At 39.7% G+C, this 15,582-nt stretch overlaps 1 protein-coding gene across 3 annotated transcripts in view; it reads right to left on the bottom strand.

The window, feature by feature from the left end:
- gas7b (growth arrest-specific 7b) overlaps positions 1-15,582 on the bottom strand; it is a 76,858-nt gene that overhangs the window by 29,382 nt on the left and 31,894 nt on the right. The gene's annotated exons all lie outside the window — the stretch shown is intronic.

The following is a 15,582-nucleotide window of genomic DNA, read 5'->3' as shown; positions in this document are numbered from 1 at the left end:
TGGGTTATATGTGTGTGTGTGTGTGTGTGTGTGTGTGTGTGTGTGTGTGTGTATGTGTGTCTGTGTCCCTCTTACAAAAATTGGCAGTAAATGGCACAACAGAAATGCTATTACATTTTTTTAATCAATGTGCTAAACATGTTTGCATGATAGAAAAAAGTTCATATTTTACAAAGCTCCACAAAAGTACACTTAATTTTTTCATTTTAATCATCCCAATTTACTGCTGTTAAGGTACTGCTTTTGACACTGTTTTGTTTTTTCTCCCCAGGTCCATTCTCACCATAGGATCCAGCAAAATTAGCTCTCAGCCTTCACTGTCAGAATACCAAAAAAGGCAAAGTATAAAGAACTCTTATTCCATCCAGGCTTTTTTAGTTGGCCTGGTTCTATGGGGTGCTGTTGAACAAAGGAGACACTCGAGCCAAGCCCATCTCCCTAAATGACACGCATGGAGCGGAGAACTGGCACCCACCTGACGGATAACAGCCATGCCTTTGCATTTGATGTGCGACATGAGAGGAAAGTGTGGCTCTGAGGCATAAAACCCGAAAAGATTTCTTCCTTGGCTTGTAATAAATCAATACTGTGAAGAAAAAAGTTGTATTTTAATGCTGAAAAATATGTATAATTTACTTAGCGCAGAGAAAACTATTTATCGTGACATTTTTTTGTGCCAAAAGGGAAACTTTCAGAAAGGTGTTGAATTTTAAATTATTATGGATCAGCTGCAAAGCAAGGACTGCCGCTAACTGCTGCTAAGGAGATATTGGTGGTGCCCATATGAATATGCCTCTTAACTGTATGTTATTCTTTATTATTTTACTATTTAAGACAAAAAACTACCCACACCATTTAATGTACCCAAGCAAAAAAAAAAAAAAAAAAAAACAACAAAAGATGCATCTCGGCAGCGCTCCGAACTCAGAACTACAGTATTTTTTTCATTCAGTTTTAGCAGGCCGAGGTAATTCCCACAAATCGACAAATCAACTCACGCACAAAAACAATGGTGCACCATGCAAATTAGTCCATTTTAAACAGGCATGCTGCTTTGGCATATCTTAACCGACAGATGTGTTTCTCATATCAGTTTATTGACATATTTACCTTGGTTTTAATACTGTTTTCTGTAAATGCAGTCACTCTTCTATCTTGGTTGAAAAGGGGAAAGATAGCATAGCACATGCTAGCACGTAAGCGTTTGAGCCATTGTTTTTTTCTAAAAATTAAATGCAAAGCAAGGGCACAATGTAAAATAAATAATGATGTTATAAATTAATCATTTGGAATAATTATAAATAATTATTAGAATATTGCTCTGCATCAGCTCTTTCTGGACAGTTTATATCTTGCTAAATGTTAGCATAGCAACTGTTGGAATTTTGGTGCTGGATAACTTAACATTAGAAGTAAACAACCTCATGGAAAAATGTAAAATCTATATCTACAGTATGGCTCAGAACTTTCTTCAATCTGGAGAAAGTTAAATCTTGCTTAATGTTAGGGCAAATGTGAACAGAATAGCATTTGATCTATTGACTTTCAAAATACTGTCTGGCTCAGAATGTCATCTTGCTATGTGCTTGCATAGCAACTGTTAGCACGTTATCAACTGTTGTTCAAAATTGTACCATTCAAGACTTTGTTTTCTTGAGACCAAAGGTTTAAAATAGTTCTACAAGGCAAGCTCAACTTACAATGAACTGTTCACAAATGTGTGTTTCAGGCTGGTAACAGTAAGCCCAGTCAAATACCCATGGGGGTTTTTGCTCGTATTTTGTTATTTTTGTCCATCAAGGCCAATGGATAGGTTTCCAACGACGTCACCACCACCCTTAGATCAAAAGGATAAATTAACAATTGAAAAAATCTTCACGCTTCACCAATTACCTGTGTTCTCTGACCTCTATGACACACAAGATGGCATAATTTGAAGCCTATCCATTAGTTAGCAGGATGCAGAGTTTGCAGTTAGCCTGCAATATAAGATCAATAATTAGCTGATTCAGCACAATTTTGATAACGAATCCAAATGTCAAATTTTATTTCACTTGTGAAGAAAATTAGTATTTGAACACCAAGTTCTCCCACTTAGAAATCATGGAGGGGTTTGAAATTTTCATGGTAGGTGCATGTCCACTGTGAGAGAGATAATCTAAAAAGAAAAATCCAAAAACCACAATGTATGATTTTTTTAAAGGATTTATTTGTGTGATACAGCTGCAAATAAGTATTTGAACACCTGTCTATCAGCTAGAATTCTGACCCTCAAAGACCTGTTAGTCCGTCTTTAAAAGTCCATCTCTGCTACATGTATTATCCTGAATCAAATACACCTGTGTGAGGTCGTTAGCTGCATAAAGACACCTGTCACCCCATACAATCAGTCAGACCCAAACTTGTAACATGGCCAAGACCAAAGAGCTGTCCAAAGACACCAGAGAAAAAATTGCACAACTCCACACGGCTGGGAAGGGCTACGGAGAAATTGCCAAGCAGCTTGGTGAAAAAAGGTCCACTGTTGGAGCAATCATTAGAAAATGGAAAAAACTAAACATGACAGTCAATTTCAATCGGAGTGGAGTCCCATGCAAGAAATCACCTCCTGGGGTCTCAATGATCCTGAGAAAGGTGAGGAATCAGCCTACGACTAAACGACAGGACTTGGTCAATGACCTGAAAAGAGCTGGGACCGCCGTTTCCAAGGCGACCATTGGTAATACACTAAGATGTCAAGGTTTGAAATCATGCATGGCACAGAAGGTTCCCCTGCTTAAACCAGCAGATGTCAAGGCCCGTCTTAAGTTTGCCAATGACCATTTGGATGATACAGAGGAGTCATAGGAAACAGTTTGGTGGTCAGATAAGACCAAAATTGAATTTTTTGGTAAATAATTCCACCCACCGTGTTTGGAGGAAGACAAATGATGAGTTCAATCCCAAGATCACCATCCCTACTGTGAAGCATGGGGGTGGTAGCAATTACAAACAAAGGCTACTGTACCAAATATTAACATTGGTTTTCTCAGGTGTTCAAATACTTATTTGCAGCTGTATCACTCAAATAAATTGTTAAAAAAAACTCATACATTGTGATTTCTGGATTTTTATTTATAGATTATCTCTCTCACAGCGGACATGCCCCTACGATGAAAATTTCAGCCCCCTCCATGATTTCTAAGTGGGAGAACTTGCAATATAGAAGGGTGTTCAAATACTTATTTTCCTCACTGTAATCAGGTAAAGCTTTTGAACTATAGCTATGTTTCTGTTTACATGTACAGTAGAAGTATCTTCCTTTTATAGATTTAAATAAATGGAGGTTCGTGCCCTGAATTTTGGATAACAATGACATAACATTCAATTTAAAGTAAAAAACGTTTGCAACATTTAATTAAAAACTGGTCATAGGTATAAACACTAGAGAAACTGCAGTTTTATCATTTTCAGAAATTGTCCCTCATTTGAAAAAACACTCGATTTGAATTTTTTTTGTGTGTGTGTGTGTAACCCAGTGTTAATTGTTAGAGAGTTGAAATGAGTAAATTGGGATACCATGCAAAAGGAAGACTCATTTGGATAAAAACAGTTTTCTTGTTACTGTTTTTTAAACCTGTCAGATTGTAAGTGCTGTAGCACCAGCAGTAAATCTCATCATCTTCCTTGTCACTGCAAAACTGGAGTCAAAAACATTTCAATCATTCTAAATTGGTTTAATTGGCAAGATACTTCCAGCCTCTTTTGAGACCAACATGGAGCCTTCATCATGCAGATTCACAAAATCAATGACAGCACGCAGCACATGAATAACGTTTTTCACTTTACATAAATCAGGAAGGAAATCGAGCCGCAAGTAGAAACTCAGCAGTAAGCATGACATGATAAGATGGATAAAAGGCTTATTGTCAACCAAGGTTATGTGAGAAGATCCCGACTCCCAGCAGAAAATGGAATGCATCCAAATTAGCTTTGACATGGCAACAGAATGAGCATGGCTATATAATAATCATTATATCCAGCAGTCATTATAATTGTTCCTCCTATTCAAAATATTTTGTATTTAGATATACAGTCTTCAGTAGTTAATTGAGATTGCCAATTGCATTTTCTGGCTGTCAAAATGTATTGCCGTTGTGTTTGTATGTTAATCTGTACAGTATATATGCTAGTGCTGTGCTGAGACTCTCTAAATGCTCCTCCCTGATTGGTGACCCTCATCCCTGTTTAAACTCACAAATCAGTGCCAAGGAAAGATGCATGATTGCCATTTGGAGACCATGAACACCACCAGGTGCACTTGTTAGTCACCACAGGCTTTGAAAAGGATTCTTTTGCCTTTAGTATGGGCTCACTGTGATTTCACGCAAGCAGTTATTCTCTATAACAGTCGTTTGAATTGGACCACTGTCTTTATTCTTGAACTGCAGACTAGCTACTATAAATATTAAGTTGTCTTTGTGTTGCATGTTCTGACATATAGAATTCATATGAATGTTAACACTAGTTTCAAGGTGCTTGTATTTTGAAGTACTGTATATTGTAATTTCCTTGTTCCAAATCATGTGGGCACTTGTTCACTTTTATTATTTTATTATTTTTTTATTTATTATTATTTTTTTGTTATAGAAATTAGATAGGATCACTTTGTTTTTGATTGAATGCCATTAAGTGTTTTTTGTATGTCACTGGCTTGTCATGATCTGTGCCCTACAATTCCTCTTTCAAGTTTGGGCAGCGCTTCAATTTTCAACCTCTCCAGCAATCAGCGGCTCCTCACCCATGCATCCTGTTCTCTATCAGCACTCATTACTGCTTGGATTTTAAGATGCCAGATTCAGGGATCCAGCACTCGCGCTCTAACTTGCGTAGGACTCTCACTGTTTGTTAAATGATTACTTTGTGACTCTTGTATATGCTTATCCTATTGTGCTCTCCTCCTCAGTGTCCCACTGTGCTCCCACTCTGCTCTCAACCACCACGTCACGCTCTTCCACCTACTCACTCTCCCGCCTCCTGCATGCTCCTTGTTCCTCCGGACCACCATCACACCTTGGAAACACAGCACTGCAGTTTCTCCAAATAAACACTTATCAACTACTTCTTCCGCTTCCGTCTGCTCTTGGGTCCAGTCCATAACCGTTTCATTACTTATCGTGACACGGCTGTCTCCAAACACCCATCTATTTTCACCTTCAACTATTACTTTATTGTTAGTCCCTTCTAGCTCGCAACCCATATGACAAGCACATTGTTATAATGAAACTTTAATCCCTGGTTATAGATAATAGATGTGGAAGTAAACATCATTTGTTGTGATTCTGCTATGCCAAGCACAGAAAGGTGGATAACCATTCTGCATCGGAAAACCCTGTGACTGAGATGTTGCAAATGGGTACACTCTTCCTTCCGATGATCCCCTCTATATGTCTTCCTCTGTGTCAAAGGAGCCTGAACATCTTCTAGGGGTTCGCGGTATGATCGGTAAAATTTAATTAATAAGTCTGGCCACATGTGGATTTGGACTTCACAGATAAATCGTGATAACACTTATTGATAATATAATTATATCTGTCTTTGTATCAAAAAATAGCTTAACCACATCTGATCAAAAATCTTCTAATAAGCTATCTATCAATAAGTACTTAGTTTGCACTTTTGACAGAAACGTGTAGTTTTACAGAGACTATAGGAGGGTTCGTCAAACAAGAACATGATGTAATTTTCCACATGCACATGATATTGGGACTAGATACAATAGTCGGTGAAGACACGTATTTACCTAGTTTTCGTGGCAATTCATAACAGTATCCAAGTCTGCGGCCAGCTAATGCCAACCAAAGATATGAAGCAAAGTTTCTTTACAACAGTGGCACCTAGGTTTTGCCTAATCCTTCCGCAAGTATGGACAAATGTATGCCCAACTCTTGTCCACTCTTCAGCATTCAGACTAATGTTTTGTAATGTTTTACTCCAAAAGATTTATACATGCAAAAGACATACCGTACTTGAAAATAATGTGCACTTTTTTAAAAAATGTTTTGAAAAATTAAATAGAGCGCATTATATTTCGGTATGGATGAAAAATAAAAAATACAATTTGTATAGTCGTACACAGGTACATAGAGTGGTAAAAATAAGTCATACATATACATTTCGATATGATATTCGATGTCTTATGTTTCACATTTATATAAATTACGGTCATGTTGAGCAGCAACCTGAACTCTTGACCTCCTCGGAGCTTTTCATTTTCTGATCGTTATATTTTGTTTTATATAATGCAGCCCTATGGGGTGCACAAACCAGTGCAATCTGTAGGCCGGTCCCAAGCCCGGATAAATGCAGAGGGTTGCGTCAGGAAGGGCATCCGGCGTAAAAACTGTGCCAAACAAATATGAGCGTTCATCTAAAGAATCCCATACCGGATCGGTCGTGGCCCGGGTTAACAACGCCCGCCCCCGGCACTGCTAACCTGCAGGGCGTCGGTGGAAATTCAGCTACTGTGGGTCGAAGACAAAGAAGAGGAGGAAACCGGATCCAGCGTCAGAAGAAAAAGAGGAATGCACAGAGCCTACAACTGAGTGTAGGGACTTTGAATGTTGGGACTATGACAGGAAAAGCTCAGGAGTTGGTTGACATGATGATTAGGAGAAAGGTTGATATTCTGTGCATCCAAGAGAGCAGGTGGAAAGGTAGTAAGGCTAGAAGTTTGGGAGCAGGGTTTAAATTATTCTACCACGGAGTAGATGGGAAGAGAAATGGAGTAGGGGTTATTTTAAAGGAAGAGCTGGCTAAGAATGTCTTGGAGGTGAAAAGAGTATCAGATCGAGTGATGAGACTAAAATTTGAAATTGAGGGTGTTATGTACAATGTGGTTAGCGGCTATGCACCACAGGTAGGATGTGACCTAGAGTTGAAAGAGAAATTCTGGAAGGAACTAGATGAAGTAGTTCTGAGCATCCCAGACAGCAAGAGAGTTGTGATTGGTGCAGATTGTAATGGACATATTGGTAAAGGAAACAGGGGCGATGAAGAAGTGATGGGTAAGTACGGCATCCAGGAAAGGAACTTTGAAGGGCAGATGGTGGTGGACTTTGCAAAAAGGATGGAGATGGCTGTAGTGAACACTTATTTCCAGAAGAGGGAGGAGCATATAGTGACCTACAAGAGCGGAGGTAGAACCACGCAGGTAGATTATATTTTGTGCAGACGATGTAATCTGAAGGAGGTTACTGACTGTAAAGTAGTGGTAGGGGAGAGTGTAGCTCGACAGCATAGGATGGTAGTATGTAGGATGATTCTGGTGGTGGGTAGGAAGATTAAGAAGACAAAGGTAGAGCAGAGAACCATGTGGTGGAAGCTGAGAAAGGAAGAATGTTGTGCGGCCTTCCGGAAAGAGGTGAGACAGGCTCTCGATGGACAACCGAAGCTCCCGGAAGACTGGACGACGACAGCCAAGGTGATCAGAGAGACAGGCAGGAGAGTACTTGGTGTGTCATCTGGTAGGAAAGGGGAGAAGGAGACTTGGTGGTGGAACCCCAAAATACAGGGAGTCATACAAGGAAAGAGATTAGCGAAGAAGAAGTGGGATACTGAGAGGACTGAGGAGAGGCGAAAGGAGTACATCGAGATGCGACGTAGGGCAAAGGTAGAGGTGGCAAAGGCTAAACAAGAGGCATATGAAGACATGTACACCAGGTTGGACACGAAAGAAGGAGAAAAGGATCTCTACAGGTTGGCCAGACAGAGGGATAGAGATGGGAAGGATGTGCAGAAGGTTAGGGTGATTAAGGATAGAGATGGAAATGTGTTGACTGGTGCCGGTAGTGTGCTAAATAGATGTAAAGAATACTTTGAGAAGTTGATGAATGAAGAAAATGACAGAGAAGGAAGAGTTGAAGAGGCAAGAGTGAAGGACCAGGAAGTGGAAATGATTACTAAGGGGGAAGTCAGAAAGGTATTACAAAGGATGAAAAATGGGAAGGCAGTTGGTCCTGATGACATACCGGTAGAGGTATGGAAGCAATTTGGAGAGATGGCTGTGGAGTTTTTGACCAACTTATTCAACAGAATACTAGCGGGCGAAAAGATGCCTGAAGAATGGAGGAAAAGTGTTCTAGTTCCCATTTTTAAGAACAAAGGGGATGTTCAGAGCTGTGGGAACTATAGAGGAATAAAGTTGATGAGCCACACAATGAAGTTATGGGAAAGAGTAGTGGAGGCTAGACTCAGGACAGAAGTAAGTATCTGCGAGCAACAGTATGGTTTCATGCCTAGAAAGAGTACCACAGATGCATTATTTGCCTTGAGGATGCTCGTGGAAAAGTACAGAGAAGGTCAGAAGGAGCTACATTGTGTCTTTGTGGATCTAGAGAAAGCCTATGACAGAGTACCAAGAGAGGAACTGTGGTACTGCATGCGGAAGTCTGGTGTGGCAGAGAAGTATGTTAAAATAGTACAGGACATGTATGATGGCAGCAGAACAATGGTGAGGTGTGCCTTGGGTGTGACAGAGGAATTTAAGGTGGAGGTGGGACTGCATCAGGGATCAGCTCTGAGCCCCTTCCTGTTTGCAGTGGTAATGGATAGGCTGACAGATGAGGTTAGACTGGAATCCCCTTGGACCATGATGTTCGCAGATGATATTGTCATATGCAGTGAAAGCAGGGAGCATGCAGAGGAACAATTGGAAAGATGGAGACATGCACTGGAAAGGAGAGGAATGAAGATTAGCAGAAGTAAAACAGAATATATGTGCGTGAATGAGAAAAGTAGAGGGGGAAGAGTGAGGCTACAGGGAGAAGAGATAGCGAGGGTGGACGACTTCAAATACTTGGGGTCAACAATACAGAGCAATGGAGAGTGTGGTCAGGAAGTGAAGAAACGGGTCCAAGCAGGTTGGAACAGCTGGCGAAAGGTGTCTGGTGTGTTATGTGACAGAAGAGTGTCTGCTAGGATGAAGGGCAAAGTTTACAAAACAGTGGTGAGGCCGGCCATGATGTACGGATTAGAGACGGTGGCACTGAAGAAACAACAGGAAGCTTAACTGGAGGTGGCAGAAATGAAGATGTTGAGGTTCTCGCTCGGAGTGACCAGGTTGGATAGGATTAGAAATGAGCTCATTCGAGGGACAGCCAAAGCTGGATGTTTTGGAGACAAGATTCGAGAGAGCAGACTTTGGTTTGGACATGTTCAGAGGCGAGAGAGTGAGTATATTGGTAGAAGGATGCTGAGGATGGAGCTCCCAGGCAAAAGAGCGAGAGGAAGACCAAAGAGAAGGTTTATGGATGTGGTGAGGGAAGACATGAGGGCAGTTGGGGTTAGAGAGGAAGATGCAGGAGATAGGCTAAGATGGCAAAAGATGACACGCTGTGGCGACCCCTAACGGGACAAGCCGAAAGGAAAAGAAGAAGAAGAAGAAGATATTTTGTTTTATATACATTTGCTGCCACTGCACCAAACATCAGAAACGACTGCCCATGAATTTGTTTTAACTTAAACGAAGACAAAAAATGATGATTACAAGGGCTAGTTGTGCAACCGCTTTTAAAAGAAATGAGGCCGATGACGCAGCCAAACCGGAAGCAAAACAATGTGAGCTGAAACTACATAGGACCATCGTAATGGGCAAATTTAAAAACAAAACGGGATAGGTCACACAATTGAAATGCTTGCTTTTTTTAAGTGCCCATTATGCTCATTTCTATGTAGTTTGAGCTCTCGTTTTGATAGCGACCTGGCGCAATGAAGAGCTGCTACAGGTTGTAGCCGAAAGGGGGCAAGAGGCTGCGCTATTAGCATGTTGGATCTTGCTCTCAAAGCGCTGACAATAATGAGGAATAAAGGAAACCAAGACTCTTGGGATTCAAAAAACATTTCCTCACAAATAACATGGATGGCACAGAGGATGACATGCTGTGGGAGCAAGATGTGCATGAATGCAGGAGGGACCAGAACTGGACCAAGTCATCAGTGATGAGTTTGACAGTGATGCACTAAAGGTAGCTACGATCGATATTTTTCAGATTGGAGTTGAGTCAGATGCTTCTTTTGAAGTCTTGGCCAAAGATGTGTAATGTAGTGGATAAACTACACTATGCACAAATATTTAATACAAAAAAAATGTTTAAGTTACATAGTTTTAATTTGTTTAGTTTGTTTATTTAAGACTGTAATATGTGTCATCAACAGTATTAATAAAATGTTATGCTATCATTGAGCATTTATTTTAGTTGGCTGTGGGATTCTGTTCTGACAATTGCATGGACCAGGACAAGCGTGTCCTGTGGGCTGTCCCAAGTTATATATTACCGCTACATCAGCACATGAACAGAGATTATTATTAATGATTATTGTACAGACAGTTTTTGAAAAACAATACAAATACAAACAATAAAAGTACAAACCTAGCAAAATAGAAATACAGATAATTCCCAATATTTTGAGCATATGGATAGCAGCAAATTGGTTTGGGAGCACACATTATACATCAGGACGCATTATACTCCAGAAATTACGACACTTTCTTAATTGCTTTTCATGCTTGATATACTGAAAATGTGTCTGAAGTAAACACAGTTGTTGTCAGTAGGTTTGTTTTTGTTTCAGTTGATCGCTGCAATCCAAAGCTTTTGACCAGTTTCAAGTGTCTTGGATATTCTTATTAAAATCTGTATGTACAGCTAAAAACACAACACAACACTACAAATGATCCTATCCATCCATTTTCTTAACTGCTTATCCTCACAAGGGTCGCGGGGAGTGCTGGAGCCTATCCCAGCTATCAACGGGCAGGAGGCAGGGTACACCCTGAACTGGTTGCCAGCCAATCACAAAGCACTTAGAGACAAACAGCCACACTCACAATCACACCTATGGATGATTTAGAGTGTTCACTTAATGTTACATGTTTTTGGGATGTGGGAGGAAACCGGAGTGCCCGGAGAAAACACATGCAGGCACGGGGAGCACGTGAAAACTCTACTCAGGCAGGCCTGGGATTAAACCCGGTACCTCAGAACTGTGAGGCCAACGCTTTCCAGGTGACACAGCGTGACGCCCACTACAAATTATTTAGTAACGAAAATAACAAAAGAAACATTTCTAAATACTTCCATTATCTTCTTTTACACTGAAGTTTAAATTGTGATAATACAGTTACCGTGAAGGATTCAATTTATACCATGATGCAAATTTTAGGTCATATCCCCCAGCCCTACCGTTTTCCGATAGAGGCCCAAGCATAAGAGCTGGAGAGACGTATCCGAATGGAAATAAAGAGATCAAACGAATCGAGATTAAAACTGATAAAGCTGATAAGATGCGTTATCAGCACCTAAGGACACAGTTTTGCTAGTCACTTCCTCCTTAGCAACATCTACATAAATTTATGCTCTTTTAAGCATGTTACTCTGTGTTTAAAGAAGCAAAATTTGAGACGTACTTTGTTGCATTTAAACAGTTGAATACAATCTAGCATCCGCACTTACTCCGCCACACTTTTTTCAAATGCTACATTAAATGTTTGTTTTTTTAATAAGAATTACTGGATGTTTTTTATTTGTGATCTGAGCAACAGGTATCATGGAGTTGACCAGAAAAAGTAAGTCACACTTTGTGTATAAACCAAAGATTCATTCAATCAATGATCCAAAAAAAACCTGTTAATTACACCTTAAACAGGATATAGATTATAATGAGTAACAAACAAAAAAAAAAAAAACTCAATATGCAAACAAAGCAGACAGAAATGCAATTTGTGCTTTGAAGAGTTATTTTCTTGGTTGCTGTTCTTAAGAGTTGCCCACTGGTCAGACAAAGATGAGTGGAGACTCTCAGAAGACTGCTAGTCCAAACTGCAGCACCGTGCACCCAGCAACACAGGAAGGGAAAAACATACAAAACACAAGCCTGGACACAAGGACAAACTGCCCTCGCCTACGCATGCAGTTCTGTTACTATGGCAATCAGACGCATACACGAAGGACAGTATCTGATTGTGCGCATACACCAGTGTAATAGGTAAAAAGGGGCCGGGAAAAATAGTAGACAAGCTGTAAATACTTATTATTCAGAGAGAATGTAATCAGATATGACTTGTACATTTTAAAATACATCTACAACTGCAGTGCAGGCTTGCCCAAGAGTGTGTATTAAGACTAAACAGACAATTGACCCTGGACCTCAGTCCAGTTATGAAAAAACACAGCAATAGGCTCTTTATGAGAGTAGGGTTACAACACATACTGCTCATAGAGTTTAATTTTGATGTAGATTGCAAAAACAAAAAATATTTTCCCAAATAATCTTGTCCAAATTCAAAACTCACTCTGGATACTAACACAGTTTGTGCCCTCACACCTATGGGCAATTTTTAATCTTCAATTCATCTAAAAAGTTTGTTCTTGGAATCCAGAAGGAAGCACCCCCCCCTCCAAAAAAAAAAAAAAGAAGACAGTATCGGGAGAACATGCACACTCCACACAGAATGACTGTAAACGAGATTCGACCCCAGACCCACTGAGCTGTGAGGCAGATGTGTTAACCACTAGCGTAAAAAAAAAAAAAAGTGTTAATTGACTGACAGCTCGTGTAACCGTTTGGGAGTGTCCATCAATCCTTGTATATTCCATAATCCTTATCCTCACTTGGGTCACGGACGTGCTGGAGCCTATCCCAGCTGACTCTGTCCAATCTAAAGAAAACAAACTTATGTATAGTGATTTGTGGGAGGCCTATTTCTGTTGCAGGTAATTCAATTGAAAGTACAATGCTACGATATTACAATTTATGAAATATGAAATACCTCTAAAGTTAAATGATATTTAGGGATGAAAATAATTATACCCATAAGAAATAATGGGAAGAGAAAGTGCAACAGGGTGAAAATGCTGCTGTCATAAAATGTTTAACAGTAGAGGCAAGGCTTTAATTAGCATTTTAACAATCATCATACAAGTATACAAATAAGTTAAAAAATGTTAATATGAAACTGTAAAAACAATAACGTTTGTCCATAATAAGAAGACAAATGCTGTATGGTGTAACACTTCTATTCTATTCTATTCTATTCTATTCTATTCTATTCTATTATCTTCTTTGAACACGCCTTATTGCGATTGGTCCTTTTAAACAAGACTTTTGGAGTGAACCCCTTAATGCCATCTGAACAGAGATCTCTTAAGATACCCACACATCTTTCCAGTTACAGCGGCTGAAATAAGTATTTTAACATGACCATCGGGACTGTCATAGACCCCCTGTATTGCTGCTGTGTAGAATAATTCTAGAAACTTGAAAAAGAAAGGTGGTCCAGTTTGTGTATCATGAGCTGACACGGAGCCCGTCTAACAGCAAATTTGAAATGAGCAATAAGAAAAGAGGATTAGGAGACGTGACTTCTTGCTGTCTGTGTCTGGATATTGAGTCCTCAGCTAATTTTAGATCCAGTCCTGGCCACAATTCGACCACTGGAAACATGATCAGAGCAATACAAGATGTTAACAGCTCTGTGGGAAACTGGTTACACTCTGAGGTGATGTCTAATCCACAGCTGTGGTTACGCATGGAGGATGTTCGCTTCTGCCTCAAGCTACAATAACTGGCATAAGATTTTCTTTATGAAACGATTGGTACTATTATGACTGGATCCCATTATTTGAAACATAACTACAACATATGAATTACATAAAAGTTGCGATGCAAGAAGGGTAATTTTTTTTCTAACCCCAGAGCAACAGAAGACATTGTTTTCTGTGGTTAAGTAGAAAACATTCCGGAAACACTTTTTCTTGGTTTCATCTGTTTGCTTTGGTGTTTCCCAATGATACAAAAAAATAGTAAATGTTGCTAAAGAAACTGTCACTCATCAGCAGCTGCGTCTTGATCTTTCCGTAAGCTGCGGTTACAACGGCCAAGTCATGCACTGGTTTGCGTAATATTCTGTAGTTAAACCAAGCAATAACTATAGTCCCGCTACATCTAAAAGTGGGTTAAAGTATATGGAACACAGCTTGTGCATCTTTACTACATCATCAATGCACACAAGACTCACCAATATATACAGTATGATACTACAACCGTAGTCAGTCTTCACAGTGAGTTCACTCAAGGACAGCAAAAAGCAGGAAATGTTGGCGGGTATTACATGTATTAAAATGTCTCAACACGTGGCTTGTTGTGTGTTCAGCAATACAACACAAAATGACAGCATTGATAGTAACAGTAGCATCAACTGAATCAGTCCATTGGCATCTTATTTTGGTACCATTTTACTCCATGGGAATGTGAGGAAAGTAGGTGTCAATTTTAACGTGAAACTATAAAAAACAAACAAATGATGAGCAGAGGTTGAGTTAGCTTTTCAAGATATATCACAGTAATGCAATGTTAAATGAGCAATTTGTATGTGGAAAATAACTACTACCACTGAACGAAACATGTAAAGGGGTCACTTTGTAAAAGTACTAATAGACAGCTTCCCTTCTTGAAAAGTAGTGCTAATATTCAGATGTAATTACCCTTACTATACACACACGTGGACTCAATAAAGTAACAAACAAACCATCTCACCATTGTAACCTGAGAGCTCGTGATTGACTCATATTCTGCAGCTATCAAGCATCAGACTGGATTAAAAAGGAAACATCCATCCATTTCTAAACTGCTTATCCAGTTCAGCGTCATGAGGAGTTACAATTTATCCCAGGTGACTTGGGTGAAACGCAGACTATAAACTGGGCTGGTCACGTGTCAATTGCAGAGGATATAGACACAGACGATCAGTCACATCATCACTGACTGGTAACTGAACACATCAGTGATTTTGAAAAGAAAACAAACCTCTAATTGATAAGAAATGGAACAAACTAAAAACACCATCTTTGTCTTACATCTGTACAACATGTTTCACTGCTACTTCTTTCTGCTTCAGTTACGCTGTACAGGCAGATGTGTTGATCAAAATGGGAGCAACTACAAGTACCTACAAAACATTCCACTCCCCTTGTAATGGGGAAATAACTTATTAATGGACATCATCTAGCTCCGGCACAAATAAACGCCTCCCTTAAATAGGCACCTTCAGTCAAATAGTCCTGTCAAATGACAAAACCACAAACTCACAATCAGTCCGTCTTCAATTAAACTACCCAACTTGTTTTGGGAGCCAGTGTAAAAGTTAAAAAAAAAAAAAAAATCCAAGCAAAGCAGAGCAAGAGCATGCATATCAAACAAGAGAGCCTGAGCTAAGATTGGGACCCAGAACTGCTTGACTGCACCATTCTGCCTGATCTTGGAGCGGACTGTTTGAGGTCCAGCCAGAGAGTCATATGCATGCAAGTGAGTTTCCAAAATATACAAAACGTAAATGAGTTGGTATAACTCTGCGACTTATATTGCATGAAAAATACACAGTAAGAAGAAAAGCTATCCTGCTTTTTGGAGTTTTCGGTGAGGTACAATTAGTTTACTTTGCTAAACTAAAGTAAATAGGCTTATTTTGAAATCTTTCCATTGTCGTAAGTAGGTCTATTCGTGAATAGGCGATAACTTGAATTCCAACCCATGTGGGTGTGGAAA

Source organism: Syngnathoides biaculeatus, chromosome 22 (genome assembly GCF_019802595.1).
Source record: "Syngnathoides biaculeatus isolate LvHL_M chromosome 22, ASM1980259v1, whole genome shotgun sequence".
Classification (NCBI taxonomy): domain Eukaryota; kingdom Metazoa; phylum Chordata; class Actinopteri; order Syngnathiformes; family Syngnathidae; genus Syngnathoides; species Syngnathoides biaculeatus.
The sequence above is the reverse complement of the archived record's forward strand: the minus strand, read 5'-3'. Positions and strand labels throughout refer to the sequence as shown.